The 21,966-nt window shown below is 43.4% G+C and overlaps 1 protein-coding gene across 1 annotated transcript in view; it reads right to left on the bottom strand.

The window, feature by feature from the left end:
* The window catches only part of LOC126185072 (tyrosine-protein phosphatase non-receptor type 13-like), a 741,952-nt gene that overhangs the window by 489,021 nt on the left and 230,965 nt on the right, over nucleotides 1-21,966 (bottom strand). The gene's annotated exons all lie outside the window — the stretch shown is intronic.

Here is a 21,966-nt window from a genome sequence, read left to right as displayed (position 1 = left end):
TCCCCCATTCCTGTCAATTGTTCCCTTATGCTCTCCCTGAAACTCTCTACAACCTCTGGTTCTTTCAGTTTATCCAGGTCCCATCTCCTTAAATTCCCACCTTTTTGCAGTTTCTTCAGTTTCAATCTGCAGTTCATAACCAATAGATTGTGGTCAGAATCCACATCTGCCCCAGGAAATGTCTTACAGTTTAAAACCTGGTTCCTAAATCTCTGTCTTACCATTATATAATCTATCTGATACCTTTTAGTATCTCCAGGATTCTTCCAGGTATACAACCTTCTTTTATGATTCTTGAACCAAGTATTGGCTATGATTAAGTTATGCTCTGTGCAAAATTCTACAAGGCGGCTTCCTCTTTCATTCCTTCCCCCCAATCCATATTCACCTACTATGTTTCCTTCTCTCCCTTTTCCTACTGACGAATTCCAGTCACCCATGACTATTAAATTTTCGTCTCGCTTCACTACCTGAATAATTTCTTTTATCTCGTCATACATTTCATCTATTTCTTCATCATCTGCAGAGGTAGTTGGCATATAAACTTGTACTACTGTAGTAGGCATGGGCTTTGTGTCTATCTTGGCCACAATAATGCGTTCACTATGCTGTTTGTAGTAGCTAACCCGCACTCCTATTTTTTTATTCATTATTAAACCTACTCCTGCATTACCCCTATTTGATTTTGTATTTGTAACCCTGTAATCACCTGACCAAAAGTCTTGTTCCTAAAAAAATGGTTCAAATGGCTCTGAGCACTATGGGACTTAACATCTATGGTCATCAGTCCCCTAGAACTTAGAACTACTTAAACCTAACTAACCTAAGGACAGCACACAACACCCAGCCATCACGAGGCAGAGAAAATCCCTGACCCCGCCGGGAATCGAACCCGGGAACCCGGGCGTGGGAAGCGAGAACGCTACCGCACGACCACGAGATGCGGGCAGTCTTGTTCCTCCTGCCACCGAACTTCACTAATTCCCACTATATTTAACTTTAACCTATCCATTTCCCTTTTTAAATTTTCTAACCTACCTGCCTGATTAAGGGATCTGACATTCCACGCTCCGATCCGTAGAACGCCACTTTTCTTTCTCCTGATAACGACGTCCTCCTGAGTAGTCCCCGCCCGGAGATCCGAATGGGGGACTATTTTACCTCCGGAATATTTTACCCAAGAGGACGCCGTCATCATTTAATCATACAGTACAGCTGCATGTCCTCGGGAAAAATTACGGCCGTAGTTTCCCCTTGCTTTCAGCCGTTCGCAGTACCAGCACAGCAAGGCCGTTTTGGTTAATGTTACAAGGCCAGATCAGTCAATCATCCAGACTGTTGCCCCTGCAACTACTGAAAAGGCTGCTGCCCCTCTTCAGGAACCACATGTTTGTCTGGCCTCTCAACAGATACCCCTCCGTTGTGGTTGTACCTACGGTACGGCCATCTGTATCGCTGAGGCACGCAAGCCTCCCCACCAACGGCAAGGTCCATGGTTCATGGGGGGGGGGGGGGGGGGTGAGAAGTAATGCCTGAAATTTTTTTGTTCTCGGCGCACACTTGTCACTGTGGATCTCCGGATATTGAATTCCCTAACGATTTCAGAAATGGAATGTCCCACGCGTCTAGCTCCAACTACGATTCCGCGTTCAAAGTCCGTTAACTCCCGTCGCGTGGCCATAATAATGTCGGAAACCTTTTCACATGAATTACCTGAGTACAAATGATAGCTCTCAAAGCACTACCCTTTTGTACGTTGTGTACGCGAGACTACCGCCATTTACATATGTGCACATCGCAGTGCCCATGACTTTTGTCACCTTAGTGTACATGACGAAGAACATGACTAGAACCTGATGTACACTACACTACAGTACACTACAGTTCGTTTTTGTGCGGGACCGGTACTGTGCAACGATTCTGTACCGCAGGTATATGGAAGGCCAGCAAGCCTTAAAGCGCCAGGTGAGACGTGACAGATTCCGTCCCTACCATTTTCCATTTACCCTCCTTTCCCTTTACCCACCTCTCCCCCCCCCCTTCCACCGCCCCCCCCCCCTTAAGCCAACCTTATGCTGCGCAGCTACTGCGGTGCCGCTGCGCTCTCTCTCCTGCTGCTGCCCAGCGGCTGGTCGTCCTTGGCAAGAGCGGCTGACTGCAGTAGAGCCTGCCAATGAACTTGGCCCCCGGTAGCTCGATCAGTCTACTCCAAACCACTGCCACGCCCGACACTAGCCTCTCTGCCCCCATACATTTCTCGCCAGCTTTCTCTCATTCACTATTGCGTAGCGCAAGTATGTTACCTGGAACCAGTGCTATTCGCTTTCTAACCATGCATCTCCATTTCACTGCAGTCTATTGCAAGCATATTGTCTGGTGCCAATGCTGTATGACATCTCAAGATTTACAAAAAATAAGCACAGGTCCCACTCTTTTCCAAGATGGGCAGCAGAAATGATCCACAAAACTACTGCCCAATAATTTTTTGTGGTAAGTTCCTATGGGACCGAAATGCAGAGGTCATCAGTTCGTAGGCTTCATCTCTGAATAACTAAACGCTTCCCTCCAATACTAAATTGGTGATCCCTTGATGCCTCAGAACATGTCCTACCAACTGATCCCTTCTTCTAGTCTAGTTACGCCACAAATTCCTCTTCTCCTCAATTCTATTCAGTCCCTCCTCATTAGTTACGTGATATACCCATCTAATCTTCAGCATTCTTCTGTAGCACCACATTTCAAAGCTTCTATTCTCTTCTTGTCTACATTGTTTATCGTTTACGTTTCACTTCCATACATGGCTACACTCCGTACAAATACTTTCAGAAAAGACTTCCTGACACTTAAATCTACACTCGATGATAAATTTTTCTTCTTCAGAAATGCTTTCCTTGCCATACCCATCCACAATTTATATCCTCCCTACTTCGACAGTCATCAGCTATTTTACTTCCAAAATAGCAAAATCATTTACTACTTTAAGCGTCTCATTTCCTAATCTAATTCCCTCAACATCACCTGACTTAATCCGACTACATTCCATTATCCTCGTTTTGCTTTTGTTGATGTTGATCTTATATCCCCCTTTCAAGACACTGTCCATTCCGTTCAGCCGCTCTTCCAGGTCCTTTGCTGTCTCTAACAGAATTACAATGTCGTCGGATAACCTCAAAGTTTTTATTTATTCTCCATGGATTTTAATTCCTACTCCAAATTTTTCTTTTGTTTCCTTTACTGCTTGCTCAGTACACAGATTAAATAACATCGGGAATAGGCTACACGCCTGTCTCACTCCCTTGCCAACCACTGCTTCCCTTTCGTGCCCCTCGACTCTTGTAACTGCCATCTGGTTTCTGTACAAACTGAAAATAGCCTTTCGCTCCCGGTATTGGATCCCTGACACCTTCAGAATTTGAAAGAGTATTCCAGTGAACATTGACAAAAGCTTTTTTTAAGTCTACAAATGCTAGAAACATAGGTTTACCTTTCCTTAACCTAGCTTCTAAGATAAGTCGTCGGGTCAGTATTGCCTCGCGTGTTCCAACATTTCTACGGAATCCAAATTGATGACCCTATTAGTGGGAAATAACACAGAGCGTGTTCTCCCTTCGTCTTGACGACGGCATGAACCATGCTGAGAACTCTTTGAATGAGGTGTTTGAATATCTGTGGAAAAGTGGCAAACCATTCTTCCTCAGGAGCCGAAACCAGTAAATGTGGTGATGTTGGACGCTAGCGTCTGGAGCGATGACGACTGTCTAACTCATCCCAAACGCGTTCTATTCCTTTCAGATTGGGATTCTGGGCAGAGCAATCAATTTCAGGAATGATATTTTCCGCATACCATTGTCTCACAAATGCTGCTTTGTGATAGTCTGCAGTGTCAAGCTGATACGAACAATCGTCTACTGGGATCTGCTCCTCTACTGCAGCAGTACACATTGCTGTAAAATATTTTCACATCATTTCGCATTTAGCGTTTTCTTCAGCGCAGTAAGGGGGGCACACACTAATGACGAAATACACTGCTATTCCGTAATACCACCTCCTCCGTTCTTTACTGTTGGCACTATAATTGGTGTCAGGTAACGTGCTCCATGCATTCGCCAAACCCGAACCTTCCATCGGATTCCGACAGTGTACAGCGTAACTCCCTACGCGCAGTCACTGTGACAGCAGGAATCCTGGTAGCTCTGTAGAACTCACGAGTGATTCCTTGCACTGATTTTAAGCGATTTTGTACAACCACCTTGTCCGTCAGTAGAACTGATCTGCCTATCGCCACTGGACAGTGGGTGACTGGAAACAAGTGATTTGCAGTCATGAATCACGCTCTACCCTGTGGGAATCTGATGGAAGGTTTGGGTTTTGCGAATGCCCAGAGAAAGTTACCTGACCTCATTTACATTGCAAATAGTAAAGTACGGAGGACGTGGTGTTACGGAATGGCAGTGTATTTCGTGATTAGTCTATGGTGTCTTTACTGCGCTTAAGAAAACGCTGAAAGCGAAATGATATGAACACGTTTTACAGGAATATGTAGGCTACAGTAGAGGAGCAGTTCTGAGTAGATGGTGTTCGTATCAGCATGACAATGCAGATTGTCATAAACGAAAATTTGTGGGACAATGATCTGTTGAGAATACCATTCCTGAAATTGATTGGCCTGCCTGGTTTTTGTTGTTCCTCCACGTTTCCACATCACAATAACACTACCAACGGTTCACTCGAGGAGGTTTAGAAGGGCTGAAATGTCCCTGAAGGATCTGTCACTCAGACGACATCCAATGATTAGTCCGCATAAGTCGCTAACCTTTCCTGACTGACCCATTCCGGTGTTAGTGCTTCTTCACAGATATCACAACATCCCCGCCTCATTTTATAGTGGCGGGTCCGCCTCTCTTGCCATATAGTGGTTAATTTTGCATTACGTAGGGGTGTCCGTATACTTCTCATCAGTGTATAGCAGAACGGTGTTTATTGTGAAGAAACTTATGGCCGAAAGAAGAATGCCCCATGGGAACAGTAACGATTTATATAGAGCAAACAGCCATGACAGGAACGCGCAGTATCGCAAACAGTTCTGAGACCGACAGCAAACACATCGTCAAGAACGTGCTGACTGGCCTCAGGAAACGTTTAATCTGCTAAGAGGAAGAAAACACGGTCGAGAGCACTGTCTTTGACAGTCTCGAACAAATGTCGTAACGGAAAAGTCACGTCGTCCGGGAAAGTGCCACGTGGAGCAGCCAGAGCGTTTGACGCTGCGGACCATGATCGTCATAAGCCTTTCGCTTTAATGAACGGCGAAAACGGTGTTTTCTTTACATTTTACAGATACAGCCTTTAAGCACTGCTGATGAGTATATTATACAGGGCGTATCATAATTCATAGCGAAAACTGGGACAGGTGAAGGAATACGACAATACAAGCCATAACGTTTCAATAAACACTGGTCCGCAAACAAGCTGTTCCCGAGATAACTGTGAATAGATAGCTGCGAGCCGCCACTGATGTCAGCATGTAATAATCCCATTAGTTCTGCCGCCTTCCTATCCACCACTGTCACGTGACTGTCTGTTGGCACTTCCTGCCAGGACCTGCTGTTGCCATACAGTAGATGACATCATAATGCCGTAAATGTTAAACTCAGATTTGGGGAACGCCCTCAGATGTGAGCATCCCAAAAGTTCTTGACTAGGTACGTGATCGGTGCTTTTATCCTTCTGGAGAGCCAACCGGGGAATTCTGAAACGTTATCAAGCGTTACATTTTATGTAACTGACACACACACACACACACACACACACACACACACACACACACACACAGCTGTGGGCCAGGCGTTGTCAGAGTATGTACTTCTTCCACTCTCACATAAGACCATCTCCTCCCCCTCCCCCCCCTTCCGCCTCCACGTTATCACGCTCACCCCAGTTCTTACCACTTAAAAAGTGAAATCGGAACTCGTCACCAGGTGAAGGCTTTTCAGTCGGCTACAGTCCAACATATAAGGTCACGAGCCTAGACAGAAGCCGCAGGCGATGTCGTGCTGTTAGCAAAGGCACTGGCGTCGAACATCTAGAGTCATAGCCCATTAACGACAAATTTCACCGCACTGTCCTAACGGATACGTTCTTCGTAGGTTCCACACTGATTTCTGCGGTTGTTTCATGCAGTGTTGCTTGTCTGTTAGCACTGACAACACTACGCAACCAGCGCTGCTCTTGGCCGTTAAGTGAGGACCGTTGGCAACTGTCTTTTCCATGGTGAGAAGTAATGCTGAAATATTTTTCATTCTCGGCACACTCTTGTCACTGTGGATCTCGGAATATTGAATTCCCTAACGATTTCCTAAATGGAATGTCCCATGCGTCTAGCTCCAAAAACGATTCCGCGTTCAAAGTCTGTTAATTCCAATCGTGCGGTCATTATCACGTTGGAATCCTTTTCACATGAATCACGTAATAGGGGAGAGAGTGTGGCAGATATGATATGCAAGTTGGGATGGAAGTCATTAAAGCAAAGACGTTTTTCGTCGCGGCGAGATCTATTTACGAAATTTCAGTCACCAACTTTCTCTTCCGAATGCGAAAATATTTTGTTGAGCCCAACCTACATAGGTAGGAATGATCATCACAATAAAATAAGAGAAATCAGAGCTCGAACAGAAAGGTTTACGTGTTCGTTTTGCCCGCGCGCTGTTCGGGAGTGGAATGGTAGAGAGATAGTATGATTGCGTTTCGATGAACCCTCTGCCAAGCACTTAAATGTGAATTTCAGAGTAATCACGTAGATGTAGATGAAACACCTGAGTACAACTGATAGCTCCCGTCAATGCACTGACCTTTTGTACCTTGTGTACGCGACACTACCGCCATTTAGATATGACCTTACCTCAATCCTCGTGACTTTTTTTCACCTGAAATCTGTTTTGAAGGAATTAATTCCGCCAAAGCACGTACGCTACAGTCTGACACTTAGAAACAGAGACCAAAGACACTGCTTCGACGACGGTAATCTGCCAGTTGTACATAAGTAACAGTGCTATGCGTACTTGCAGTGCAAAGATTTCATGATTATAGTATCCTGGTAGAATTCTGATAGTAGTTACCACAAAAGCTGTTGCTCTGTGCAGCAGGGTATAGATCATCGGCGAACAGGAAGCGTCTTGTATTTGGAGCCAACGGTTGTTCTTTGCTATGCGTACTTGCAGTGCAAAGATTTAATCATAAAACATCAGCAGCGTACACAGACTGTGTGCAGGGAGAGCACTTTTCTGTTTTGTATAAATGAGACCCAGTTTCCCTTCCCTTTTCGAGGGTGGAGTTGCTCTGGGGCTCTCCCCACTACTGGACACACAGTGGATGAGTGTTGTACATTATGCAAAGTTGCCTTTATCCCTGTGACACTTGCCTGCAGAGTAAACACACACATTTATGTGGACTTCATTACGCCACACGTCGTCAGTTCCCGAAACGGGGCACGCCGCTCGTATCCGCCCCACCACAGCGGCTGCCGCACCCGCGACCGGTTTAATCACCGCCAGATTTATGTGCGCCTATCTCGCTGAAACGCACCGCTGACGTCGCATAATTTATGCTTTCATTTGTTCAAAATAGTGTTCGAAATTACCGACATTTACATGAAAGTTACATAACTGGTGACAGGACGATAAACATATCACGGTGAAGGCAACAAGCAGCTGAGTGAGCCAATGACGTTCTCTACTCTAGACTGGTCCGTGGATGACAGTTTTCCGAAAATGTGATTGTTTCTTCCTTCGCAGAGATTACGAGGTCAAGGTCAAATTTCCTCGGTCTGACATACAGATTGAGCCAACACTGTCTGATGCCCGATACGCAAACTCGAGAGGTGAAGTTGTGATTTCATTGGGACTATCGGGAAGTGGTTACTCAGGTGAAACTGCCGATCTGAATATTCAGAGGTTGTGCAATGTGATGATCTCAATACGTCCAAAGTGCTTCCCGCTATAGATAATCAGTGCCTTTATGATGGACGTATGCTCCGCCAGCAGGTGGAAACTAACAGGAAGCACAACTATTCACTTGAGAAGCCGTGAAAATTTTGAGACTACGTTAAAAATAAAAAAATGTCGAATATTAAGGAACTGAATATGATTACCAGTTTCAGTACCAGGACCAGCATTCGTCGGCTCAGGATCCAAGGATGACTAGTGGCAGGAGAAATAAAATACTACATAAGGTGTCCAATAGAAAAGCGTTACGATTGGAAACATCAACCACGTGAGAAGTCTGAGCCCATGATACGAGAATAAACCTTGTGCTTGGCCCTGGATGGACGCACTGGAGGACAGGCAAGTGAGGTGGTCGGACCACCAGGAAACGTAAACTCAACGAGTTATACGCTATCAGCGAACTGCTGATGTTGACGATGTCAGATTGAAGAGAGTAGTTCGTTTCTGGGAATGGAAACAGTGTGTTAAGGTGGCGAGAGCTTGGTCGCTTTGTAAGTTGGCTGTTTAGCTTTTTATATTGGTAACGCCACGTAGCACTCTGTATGAAAATCACTGGCTGTGCTGTGTGCAGTTTGTGGCTGGTTTGCATTGTTGTTGGCCATTGTAGTGTTGGGCAGCTGGATGTTAACAGCGCGTAGCGTTGCGCAGTTGGAGATGAGCCGCCAGCAGTGGTGGATGTGGGGAGTGAGATGGCGGAGTTTTGGACAGAGACAGTAAATTTGTAAGACTGGATGCCATGAACTGACATATATATATACATATAATGACGTTTGAACACTATTGAGGTAAATACATTGTTTGTTCTCTATCAAAATCTTTCATTTGCTAACTATGCCTATCAGTAGTTAGTGCCTTCAGTAGTCTGAATCTTTTATTTAGCTGGCAGTAGTGGCGCTCGCTGTATTGCAGTAGTTCGAGTAATGAAGATTTTTGTGAGGTAAGTGATTTGTGAAAGGTATAGGTTAATGTTAGTCAGGGCCATTCTTTTGTAGGGATTATTGAAAGTCAGATTGCGTTGCGCTAAAAATATTGTGTGTCAGTGTAAGCATAGTCATGTACAATTTTTCTAAGGGGACATTTCAGCTTCTGGAGGGCACAAAAATGGAATGATACAGGCGCTTTGGAATAAAACTTGAGATTTCGATTACAAGCACTGGTCTAAATCCATTTTCCAAACTCCAGTTGTGTCAATGTTGATAGAGAGCTTTTCAGTGATCCTGTTGCATGATACTTATCCAGTGAACGAACGGAGCAGATCTTTTGATAACTATTGAAGTATCTTAACTCTCGTTGACTTAATATATTTTCGACTCAGCAGTAGTTCATTAAGCTGACAGCTCTTTTATATTACTTAATTAACTAGAGAATTTATTTTGCGCAGATGGAGCTCCACAGATTTCAAATACAAAGATAGTGAGAAACGGACATAATTAAAATGCGATACGACTTTAATTATTCACGACCAGTTTCGATAACCTAAATTGTACATTTCAAAAGTATCAAATGTAACATAATTGTCGATATCCAAGAACACATACAGAAGCGCGATAGCAAAAACGTACGTAATCAGCTCAAATTTCTTCGCTAAGGCCAGCCATTGTCATCATCATTGTCAGCATCAGTAATTGTATAAACCTTACCCTAATGAACAAACGTATGGAAATCACGAAGATAGACGAATATTTGAAAATGTGTATAAATAATGCTTCGTAGAATGTATTTACTTATACAACTGGCGTAGTCCATTAAGGCAATGAAGCTGAAAAACTTCACTCACTTCACGGTTAAGATGGGTTTCCGTGGTATTCAACATATTTTTATTCAATCACAGACATTCAGCAATACTAAACAAACGGATGTTGAATTTGGTGGAGGTAACAGCTCCGAAAGAATATAATAATAAGTGAAGGAGGCAGGATTTCGAGACACACGACTGGCACAAAGTAACCGCCTGTAGATCGATTTGAAACTGCTATCATGACGCAATGACGGTCACGGATTTCGTTACAAAATAATGTAATTCGGGCTGTATATGTTTCGAATGACTTTTTTCTTAATGTATTATCCAAATCTGTTTTACGTGAATGAGCTCATCATAAAGAGTTTAGCGTCAGTTTCTCTCAGAATGTGGTTCTCAAATGTGACGTGGTGCGTGGGGGTGTATAATAAAGGGTGGGGGGGGGGGGACTGGGAGGAGGAATAGAAGGAGAACTCAGGGAAACTGCAAAATTAATGCTCCGTTAACATCACGACCTTAATGAAGGTTTTTCAGAGACTGCTACCAGCCACATTTTTTTGACAACTTGATTCAGTTATTTAATTTGCAATATGTTACGAAGTGTAATCTCATCATTGGGCAAAAATGGCAAAACAAAAACTTATAACACACGATAGAGTATGACCTTACAGCGCTTCATAGCAACAAGCGAAGATGTTCGAATATTTGATAAATGTTTGCCTGATGAAGCTATACCTCGAAACACGTTGCAAGATGCTTTAAGCAAGTTAACAATAAGAAACTTCCTGGCAGATTAAAACTGTGTGCCGGACCGAGACTCGAACTCTGTTAAGTTTGGAAGGTAGGAGACGAGGTACTGGCAGAAGTAAAGCTGTGAGAACGGGGCGTGATTCGTGCTTGGGGAGCTCAGTTGGTAGAGCACTTGCCCGCGAAAGGCAAAGGTCCCGAGTTCGAGTTTCGGTCCGGCACACAGTTTTAATCTGCCAGGAAGTTTCATATCAGCGCACACTCCGCTGCATAGTGAAAATCTCATTCTCAAGTTAACAATACTTTGTGACTTTTAGAGGTGTCTGAAAAATGTTTCAAATGTCAACAATCAGTCTCGTTGAATAACAGCAAGTGGGACTTTAAACTGTCAGCAAAACAGAAGTTGCACTAACGTCCCAGGAGACTAGAATCAGATTCTGCCATACTTTAACACAATATATCTCGTATGGCATGAATAACGATATTAGTAGTCAGAAGTGACGTTCAATAACGTCTAATTTACCACGTAATTACAGCCTCTCCATTCAAATAGTCTATAAGAACGAGCGCTCTTGAATCCAAAGCTAGAATATGCATAAGTTCTCATAATAAGAAACAGCCGATCGTTTCAGTGAACACTTTGCTTCGAAGAAGTTGGTGAAATTTAGGTTTTTGTTCTCCAAAAATTTTGGTGTAAAGCTCGTACAGTCGCAGAATTATTTGTAAGACGGGAACTTTTACCTGTCAATAGTGAAGTTTGCAAAGCAGCACCGATCGAGATGGAGTAATGATTACGAAACTGGAGAAGCTTTCGGATACACTGAAGTTCAAGATGGGCATTGCCCATAATCCTCCTCAGTCGCTCGAGGCAAATGCGGGAATATAAACTCTGTGCATATCCTATATGCAGCTGTGCTCCGTCTCTCATGATGTTGACATCTCTTTTCTATCCTTCATTGCAAAGTAGCTCATTGCTTAAGCTGTGAAATGATCCCACGTCAAGGGCCAGACCCCTCCATTAAGATAATTCATTAATAGTAAAGTAGTGTGGAGGATTCGGTTTGATGAATGCTTTACATTTTACTGGCAGATCTGAATTTGCGTATGAAGGGCCATTTAACATCACAGCTCATTATTATCTCTGAGAATGGAAACAAATAATTTTCAAGGGTATCTGATTGTCCTAATGGAGTGCGTTTTGCCGGATGCTTCTCAATCCTGTTACAGGGATTCAGAGGAGACATTGTGCAGATCACAAGAGTTTGCGTGATATCACATGACTGAAAGTGTTCTCATTAACTTGTTTATGCCTCCTAAATGGTACATAGTTTTCTGGTATCACGTAAAGCTTTTTCATAACGGAATGATATCTATTTCAGTTTTATTTATATTTTTTTTAGGACAGCACACTGGATACATGAAAAAGCCCTGCATTATGTTATGAGTTACCTGGGCAAAACAGAAGCACTGGAGTGTAAAGTTTTCGCTACATCGGAGATATTTTTGCGCCTGGCACTTAAAACATCTTACAGTGGCCGCTTATTAGACTACAATACAACATTGCTTCCACCAGAACATATCAAACTGATGTAGCAGTTTGTAGGTGTCCTTCCACGAGACGGAACCTACTTTAAATACATTTCTATAAGAATTCCCTTGATCAGTCAAGAAAAACTGAAAGCTATAATATTTGTTTATCCTCAACTTCACGAACTGATGAAGGATCACGTATCTTAGAATCCAATGGTTGTTAGAAAGGTGCATGGCATGCCTTCAGGACTGTTACTTAAAACTTTTTAAGGAATGAAAAACATCCAGATTACAAGAAAACTGTCAAAAACGTGTTGGAAAGTTTCTAGGAGTTGAATTGTAACATGAGTGTAGAAGTCCACTTCATACACTCACGTGCGACTACTTCCTTGACAGTCTGGGACATTACATTGAATAGCAAGGAGAACGTTTCCACTAGGACGTTAGCAAAATGGAGAAGAGATTCCAGGGAAAATGGAATGCAAGTATGATGGCTGACTATTGTTGGATGTTGAAGCGGGACATTAAAGATGCAGATTCTGGGAAGGAATGAAAAACGAGAAAGTTTGAAAATTAAATGTAACCGAGTACTCAAGAGAACAGCTTGTATTTTTAACATATGCCTAAAAAATAAAACAATTTTAAAAATATAAACTTGGCTTGGATTTTATTTTAATATTTGCGCTTCAGTTACTGGAATCAATAAATATAATATGATCTTTTGTGAAATATCCGGATGCGATAGAACAAAATGAAAGTAATTTTCAAAATCAATTTTTAACGTTGATCAGCATACAAATTGATTCTAGAATAGCTATTTTCGAGTAACTGTGTGACAGAAATTTAAAAAAATGCTGGCTTGTATTATTAATGAGGCTTTTAGCTGTGCTCGTGCATTAACCGTGAGAAAACCGAGCTTGCCCCAACTTCGTCTTTGACGTGCCACCTTACAAGTGCATGTGACGTTATTTACATAAGCATACTTCTTCGTTAACTTGTGGCTTTTTTGTTGGAGCACAGTTTACACGTTTCATTAGTATGCATTCGAGCAAAGTTTATGCTCCTCATTACCATCTGGCGCTGCCTCGCTCCATCTCCCTCCTTTATGTAAGGCCATTTGAGGCAGAGTCTGACCGCCGCCGAAATGAAACTGCACACACACACACACACACACACACACACACACACACACACACTATATATATATATATATATATATATATATATATATATATATATATATATATATATCGCTCCCACGCTCGAGAGAAAGGAAATAACAGCAGGTTGAAACATAAAAGCGTTGCATGTTAAATATGAAATTTCAAGAGTAATTATAATGGTGGGGAAGAAGAAAGAAACTGTATTAGTGAAAGAATGAATGTATAGGTTTCATTTGCTTATGAAACAAATATTATGGAGTATGAGTGAGGAACAAAATGTCATGCAAGTAGAAAACAAAATACTATTGACTTAAGAAATGTTTGAAACGGTGTTTACTGTAATAGAAAGCAATACAAGCTCGGATGCGTACAGCTCCTTAGCCGTATCTATTCAAACACTAAATCTTTGTCCATCTGCTCCTCGATTTCTGCGTTCAATGGGAGGTTAAAACTTTACCTGTTGTCGTCGGTGTATATCCCAACGGCGAACTACTTCGTCTGCCACACTGCCAGCACAATCCCTATCCATTAGTGTTCTTTCCTCCGCCTCATCTGCTAATTTTACCCTATTACATCTTGCACTTGCCTGGATCAGTCAACATCTTATCCGAATTCATTCCTTCTGTACTGCTAACATATGTTTCTGTTATATGCCATTACTCACATTCGACAAAAACGTAACGAGGAAAGTACTTAACATCATCTTAATAAGACTGACATTTCTGAACTACTGCATGTTCACTGTTATACTTACTAGTGTTATTAAGATCTAATCATTTACTATTACTACTGTAATGATTACTGTAATTATTATTACTATTACTATTACTATTATTATTATTATTATTTTCTGCTCATGTACTACACATATTGTAATGTGTACTTTCTGAGGATGTCTGGCTAGATGTAAGAGACGGCCCGAAGGCCCGAATCTGCCAGTTGAAATAAATGTATAACTAAATATCCGAATAAATAAATTGAAAGAATTTTTGTATTCTAGTAATATGTTTGACATCACTAGATAGTTACTAGCATTCGCCATTAGGATGACGGTATCTAGCACTCGTCTTCCGAATCCACCATCCGAACCTACGGTGTTTTCCAGTTGCATCAACATGTGTCATGTTACATGTAAGAGTTGCACTAGTTCAGACTGAATACAAAAAGTGGTCTAAATTTTCGACAGATTAGTTGATGTACATTTGACTAACATAGAAACGGATTCGTCGTCTTTGCGCAGTAATGGGACAGGTCTTTTAAGAGCTGTGAGTGACATTTGTAACAGTAATGATGGAAATCGTCTTGGGACAGCTAATGTTCTTCAGTAACCAGGAATGCCTCGTACTCTCACATTACTTAGCGAGATGTCACAGTGATTAGAGTCATATTTTTGAGAAAGTTGGTTAAGGTCATTCCCCTTTTTATGTGATTTAAATTTTCTGTCGTTTCTCTGAATGGTATCACACTAGTGCCAAAAGCATTCTTCGAAACCTATTTAAGTACACGAAATGGGGAGAGACGATATTGAAATAAAATATAAATTTAGGACAGAAAGAACGTCAGCATCGTTCAAATGTCATCTGCACTTTTTTACTGGGAAAAATGTTTCAGGTAACTGTCAACAGCGTTGTTATACGAGGGCTGTTCGGAAAGTATGGTCAGTATGGTCAGATCGGGCGCGAAATGAAAACTACAGAGAAAACCAATGGAACTTTACACAGATGTGTTGGGCAGTGTCTCTAGCATGCCTGTCGAACGCGTCACGCCGCTCTTTTCAGTTCTGAGCGTACAGTGAGTACGTAAAGATGCCTACAAAATAATTTCTCCCGTCATGTATGAGGGTCTGGTGAGAGGTTTCGCCTGATGTCATGCAGCCCACATAACATAACCGTTATGCGTTTCCTTTTCCTCGACTATTCTCGGCCACACTCTGCGAGGGCAATGAAGAGGCTTTTGCAGCGTTTTCAGCGGGAAGTGTTTGATCACCCACAGCACAGCCTGTAATTGGCTCTCCCTGAGTTTCATCTCTGCTCACATGAACCGATGGCTACGAAGACAACATTTGCCGGCCGCGGTGGTCTAGCGGTTCTGGCGCTGCAGTCCGGAACAGCGGGACTGCTACAGTCGCAGGTTCGAATCCTGCATCAGGCATGGATGTGTGTGATGTCCTTAGGTTAGTTAGGTTTAAGTAGTTCTAAGTTCTAGGGGACTTATGACCTAAGATGTTGAGTCCCATAGTGCTCAGAGCCATTTGAACCATTTGAAGACAACATTTTGGAACGGACAACAAGCTGCAGTCCAACTTAGAAAACATTCAGAAAGCACAGGAGGCTGCCTTCTATGACGATGGTATTGGAAACTTGGTTAAACGTTACGACAAATGTCTAAGTCGGAGCGGCGACTACGTAGAGAAGTAGCTGAATGTTGCAAATAAAAAAAATTTGATTCTCACAGCGATTTTCATTACACGACTGATCGGACCTTATTTTCTGAACAGCCCTCGTATTTGGAGAATTGCTTGACACACACTGTGCTCCTGTCTTCCAATACATTTATTCACTACCGTTTTCGATCATGGACTACCTTCACAATGGAAAAATATCTGTTGTAACAACTTCACATTGCATACTCGCTATTTAACCAGGACAGTATACGCCGTTGCTGACTTGGAAACTTCAGAAAATACAAATCAGCAATGGTGTGTGTACTTTCCTGGTTAAATAGCATGTATGTCATACGATGCTGTTACAGTATGTACTTTTCCACTGTGGAGTTAGTCCATGATCGAAACAGGTAGTGAATACTTGTGATGTAAGACAACAATGTTTGTCGTGCAGTTCTTTTTAATTTCATTGCAGTTCTAGATTTCAACTGGCAGTGCAGCTATTACCAGTCTGTTGTAAGTAGCCATATAGACTGAACGTAATTATAACGAAACATATTCCATTCTAATCAGGCAGTTGGACTCATGCTCGTACATGTCTGAGTTATTAGATTGGAATGTGGGTAGTTGTACCCTGAAGCGTCAAAGAAACTGGTATTGGCATAGATATGTAAACAGGCAGAATACGGCGCTGCGGTCGGCAACGCCTTTATAAGATACCATGTGTCTGTCGCAGTTGTTAGATCGGTTACTGCTGTTAGAATGGCAGGTTATCGAGATTTAAGTGAGTTTGAACATGGTTTATAGTCGGCGCATGAGCGATGGGACACAGAATCTCCGAGGTAGCGATAAAGTGGAGATCTTCCCGTACGACCATTTCACGAGTGTACCGCGAATATCAGGAATCCGGTAAAACATCAAATCTCCGATATCGCTGCGGCCGGAAAAAAGATCCTGCAAGGACGTCACAAACGACGACTGAAGAGAATCGTTCAACGTGACGGAAGTGCAACACTTCCGCAAATTGCTGCAGATATCAATGCTGGGCCATCAACAAGTGTCAGCGTGCGAACCATTCAACGAAACAACATCGATATAAGCTTTCGGACCGAAGGACCACTCGTGTACGCTTGATGACTGCACGACACGAAGCTTTACGCCTCGCCTGGGCCCGTCAACACCGGCACTGGACTGTTGATGACTGGAAACATGTTGTCTGGTCGGACGAGTCACGTTTCAAATTGTATTGAGTGGATGGACGTGTACGGATACGGAGACAACATCATGAATGCACGGACCCTGAATGTCAGCAGGTGATTGTTCAAGCTGGTGTAATAGTGTGCCTCGGGCATGGATGTGTGTGATGTCCTTAGGTTACTTAGGTTTAAATAGTTCTAAGTCTAGGGGACAGATGACCTCAGATGTTAAGTCCCACAATGCTCAGAACCATTTGACCCATTTTGTAATATTGTGAAGAGTGTGCAGTTGGAGAGATATGGGATCCTTGATACGTCTAGATACGACTCTGAGACGTACCTAGGCATTTATGAACATTATTGAGCGTATCTGGGATGTTTTTCAACGTGCTGTTCAGAAGAGATCTCCACCCCGTCGTGCTCTTACGGATTTATGGACAGTCCTGCAGGATTCATGGTTTCAACTGCCTCCAGCACTATTTCAGACATTAGTCGAGCCCATGCCACGCCTTGCTGCGGTACGTGCTCGCTGAGGCCTGACACGGTATTAGGCAGGTGTACCAGTTCAAAAAATGGCTCTGAGCACAATGGGACTAAACATCTATGATCATCAGTCCCCTAGAACTTAGAACTACTTAAACCTAACTAACCTAAGGACATCACACACATCCATGCCCGAGGCAGGATTCGAACTTGCGACCGTAGCAGTCGCGCGGTTCCGGACTGAGCGCCTAGAACCGCTAGACCACCGCCGCCGGCGTGTACCAGTTTCTTTGGGTCTTCAGTGTAATTACGTTCAGTCTAAATGGTTAATTATAACGTACTATGATAACTGCAGCGTCAGCTGATATCTAGACCGATGCTGACCTTCTTTCTGTCCTGGATTACATGACGATCGTTGGTAACAATCATTCCCATGTAATCGAACAAGGCAAATATTAATTTATTTGCAGTACTGGGAGCATCTAATAATTTCAACAACGAATTCACTTTTCACTGAAGAATCATACAGAAATGGTCTCTCATGAAGGCTGCAAAGCGATTCAGTAGTTTCTGAGGATCCTGGTGGTGCAATGAATCTTATTACAAAAGCTGTGAGGTCGTGCGGTAGCGTTCTCGCTTCCCACGCCCATGTTCCCGGGTTCGATTCCCGGCGGGGTCAGAGATTTTCTCTGCCTCCTGTTGACTGGGTGTTGTGTGATGTCCTTAGGTTAGTTAGGTTTAAGTAGTTCTAAGTTCTAGGGGACTGATGACCATAGATGTTAAGTCCCATAGTGCTCAGAGCCATTTTGAACAAAAGCTGTGAGGACGGGGCGTGAGTGGTGCTTGGGTAGCTCAGTTGGTAGAGCACTTGCCCGCGAAAGGCAAAGGTCCCGAGTTCGAGTTTCGGTTCGGCACGCAGTTTTAATCTGCCAGGAAGTTTCATATCAGCGCACACTCCGCTGCAGGGTGAAAATCTCATTCTGGAAACATCCCCCATGCTGTGGCTAAGCCATGTCTCCGCAATATCCTTTCTTTGAGGAGTGCTAGTTCTGCAAGGTTCGCAGGAGAGCTTCTGTAAAGTTTGGAAGGTAGGAGACGAGGTACTGGCAGAAGTAAAGCTGTGAGGACGGGGCGTGAGTCGTGCTTGGGTAGCTCAGTTGGTAGAGCACTTGCCCGCGAAAGGCAAAGGTCCCGAGTTCGAGTTTCGGTCCAGCACACAGTTTTAATCTGCCAGGAAGTTTCATATGCTGCAGAGTGAAAATCTCATTCTGGGAACCGTAATACAGTCACAGCAAAATAGCAAAGAGAACGTTAGAAGACACATAATTTCCGATTAGTCGTATTTTCTCACAGCAGCCGTGTTTCACGCGCAGTGGCCGTACAGAACGTACTGGGTAAACGAGGACACGGTACCCGAGAGTAGGCACCCGGCTCCTGGAGTAGCGGATGACGTTTACGGTAAGCGGCGGTGTATAATGAGCGACGGCAGGCCATCTCCATGAAAATGAGAGCTCCCTGGCTTGGACGCCGGTCACGTGCTGGGCCGGCGAGCGCCGGCTCCCCTTATACAGCGGCCGGCTCTCCGCCAGATTCCGGAGTAACAAGCGCTGCTGCAGCCGTGCTGTGCCGTGGCGTGGCGCCATTTGTGAACGTGCGTACACCTCGTTACAGAGGGTAAACTGTGCAGCAGCTGCAGTGACTGTGTGTACTAACGAAAGTATACGGCTTCACTGGAGTGCTATCACTGCGTACTCATTCAGCTGAAAGGAGGGCCATTGTCGTGAATAACGCCACCATCACCATTACTGTGATTGTTATCGTCGTGTATGTATTACTTTTATAATCAAGTTCGTCGTCTGTACACAGATATCGTCAATAATGCGTCATGGAATTAGTCATCCTTCTGTCTTGCTGCTTACTGTGGCAACGAGAAAGTTACATCTTAACTTACCATACGGAAAGCGTTCAGTGCCTCCATTACACCGATTATTTTGCACAGTCTGTTTTTTTATAGCCATCTTATTTTCCTGTTATTTCGCTACATTTACTCATTCAACGTCGTTTCCGTAAATTGGTATCAACTTTGCCTTGATCCGTTCATAATATTCAAACCCACAGAATATTTAGAAGATGGCTGCACTTCAACAACAATTACAGAATAGCAAGTGAATAGGACAGCAGGGGAATAAAATTGCAATTGGTTGGCTATCTTGTTCATCTGCTGAACCCATAAAATTGATTGCCTGCATGAGTTGATTGCCAATAACTAGCATTCAGTGGGCAGAATACAGACACGACATCTTCGTTTCCAATATTGCGCCCCATTCTGTACTTTTAATTTGTTCTGAACTTGAAACATCCATGTTTGCAATGACATGCGACGCTTTCTCCCATCAGTCTGCATCGCACAGAGCCTCAGAATATGCTGCCAGCAGCAATTTAAGTAAACATTTCACGACCCGAAAGATCGGGAATTTCTGAGTTGATCGTTCAGTATCAAGACAAGTAAATACTTGTTTCTCGTCATGTCAGTTTTTCAAAAACTTAACTTAGTCCCTGCTAAAACTGCAGAGCCGCTGCAGTAGGCGTCTGTGGCGAATGATGCACTACCCATGTATGAATTGGAGACTGCACTTTGATCGCCATCGTATATTTAACATGTCGGACAACACTTGGGCACCCCCCACCCCCCCGCCCCCTCTCTTCTGCACGACTTCCGAAGAAAACCATGTAAGATTAAACGAAGCGATTGGCTCCGTGTTATGTATGAAGTTGCCCCTCAAACAAAATGCAGCTATGAAATAAAGCCGGGCGCGCGGGATTAGCCGAGCGGTCTCAGGCGCTGCACCTGCGGCTGATCCCGGCGAAGGTTCGAGTCCTCCCTCGGTCATGTGTGTGTGTGTGTGTGTCTTTGTCCTTAGGATAATTTAGGTTAAGTAGTGTGTAAGCTTAGGGACTGATGACCTTAGCAGTTAAGTCTCATAAGATTTCACACACATTTGAACATTTTGGACAAATAAAGCCACCAATACGATCGCGGACCTTCGTGTACCTTGTGTTTCAAGAAATTTATTCTTGGTGTATGACAGCAAAGTTTTAGACTACAACGCCTTCACAAAACTCCTTTTATTGAAAAAGACAAGTGACGTAAGGATAGTTGGATCCTCTAAACGTCTGACACAGGGTAGGGTACAGTGCGCTTGGCTGCAGATTCGAAGTAAAGCGATGCTCTTAAGAGACCCCTTTGCTTGTTTCCTTCTTCTGCTGCTCTCTTCTGTATGTGTATGTAGACAGATATCGACGTCACTAACGACAATGATTCAGCTGAAACAGAGACGATTTTCTTCTTATTGTGGTTAGTTTACAACTGGATGATTTGTTGGTGCAAGAGGATGTAGAGTGCCGCGAGCATTAATACGTAAAGGCTAACGTGATGGAACCAAATTTGGAAAGAAATCACCAGCTTCTTAATAGTATAACATTCGACTATACGCACCTACAAAGCCATTTTCCGAAGCACTCGGCATTCGGTACTTCAGTTGTAGAAATTGGGTGACAATTCCGTTGTTCTTCCTGAAATCGAACCCGTTAGCAGAAAAGGGAACACGATTTCGGTTTACACTACTGCTCTCTTAGAACACGCGAGATTATAGCATCATATTTTGCAAGGGAAGTCAGGATCTTGCAGCATATCAGTAGTTTCCCACCTGATATGGAAGTCTGGTACTGGCGTTTACAGGCTACCTTTACGTCTACATCACTACTCCGCACCGAGCGAGGTGGCGCAGTGGTTAGACACTGGACTCGCATTCGGAAGGACGACGGTTCAATCCGGCGTCCGGCCATCCTGATTTAGGTTTTCCGTGATTTCCCTAAATCGCTCCAGGCAAATGCCGGGATGGTTCCTCTGAAAGGGCACGGCCGGCTTCCTTCCCCATTCTTCCCTAATCCGATGAGACCGATGACCACGCTGTCTGGTCTCCTTCCCCCAACCAACCAACCAACCAACCAACCAACCACTACTCCGCAAGCCAGGATACTGTGTGTGGCTGACGAGAGTACGGCGTGCATCACACACGGTTTCCTCACTTCTGTTCCGTTCGTGGATGGTGCGCGGGAGGCAAGACTCGGTACTGCTCAGTAACACGGGATGCAAATTGAAGCCAGGGTTTCTTAACTGATTTTATTTATTTTATTGTTTATTTAGCCTGACCAGATTAGGGTCTTAAAGCCCTTTCTTCCATTGGACTAGGAAACAATAATAATCATACACGTACAATAATAACTCTCAGTAAGAACAGAAATAATAATAGTAATAATAATAAAGGGCATTAGGAATGACAATAATGCAAATTTTAAGGCGTATTTAGTATATTCAGAAACATAAGGGATAATGAAGTAGGAGAAGATTCAAAACGGCAATGAGAACAGGTGTTAAGAAAGAACTGTCTTTCAATAGAGAACTGTGTGGCAAGGGGAAGGGGAAAGTGGGGCGATATGGGGCGTCGATTAGAGTGAGGCATGGACAAGTACATGTCAGAAGTATCTATCGCTATAGAAAGTTGACCATTAGCTGACTGTTGGAGTTTGAAAGGAATTTAATTTCGCTGATATTTTGAGGAAGATCATTCCAAAGTCGGGTTCCCGACGCAGAAAATGATTTCAAGAAAAGAAAGACAGGTTTTACTTTGTTGAGAACGAGTGTTTCTGTTGTGCTGCACATGTA

This window comes from Schistocerca cancellata, chromosome 1, assembly GCF_023864275.1.
Source record: "Schistocerca cancellata isolate TAMUIC-IGC-003103 chromosome 1, iqSchCanc2.1, whole genome shotgun sequence".
Classification (NCBI taxonomy): Eukaryota; Metazoa; Arthropoda; class Insecta; order Orthoptera; family Acrididae; genus Schistocerca; species Schistocerca cancellata.
This window is presented reverse-complemented; position numbering and strand designations above follow the sequence as displayed.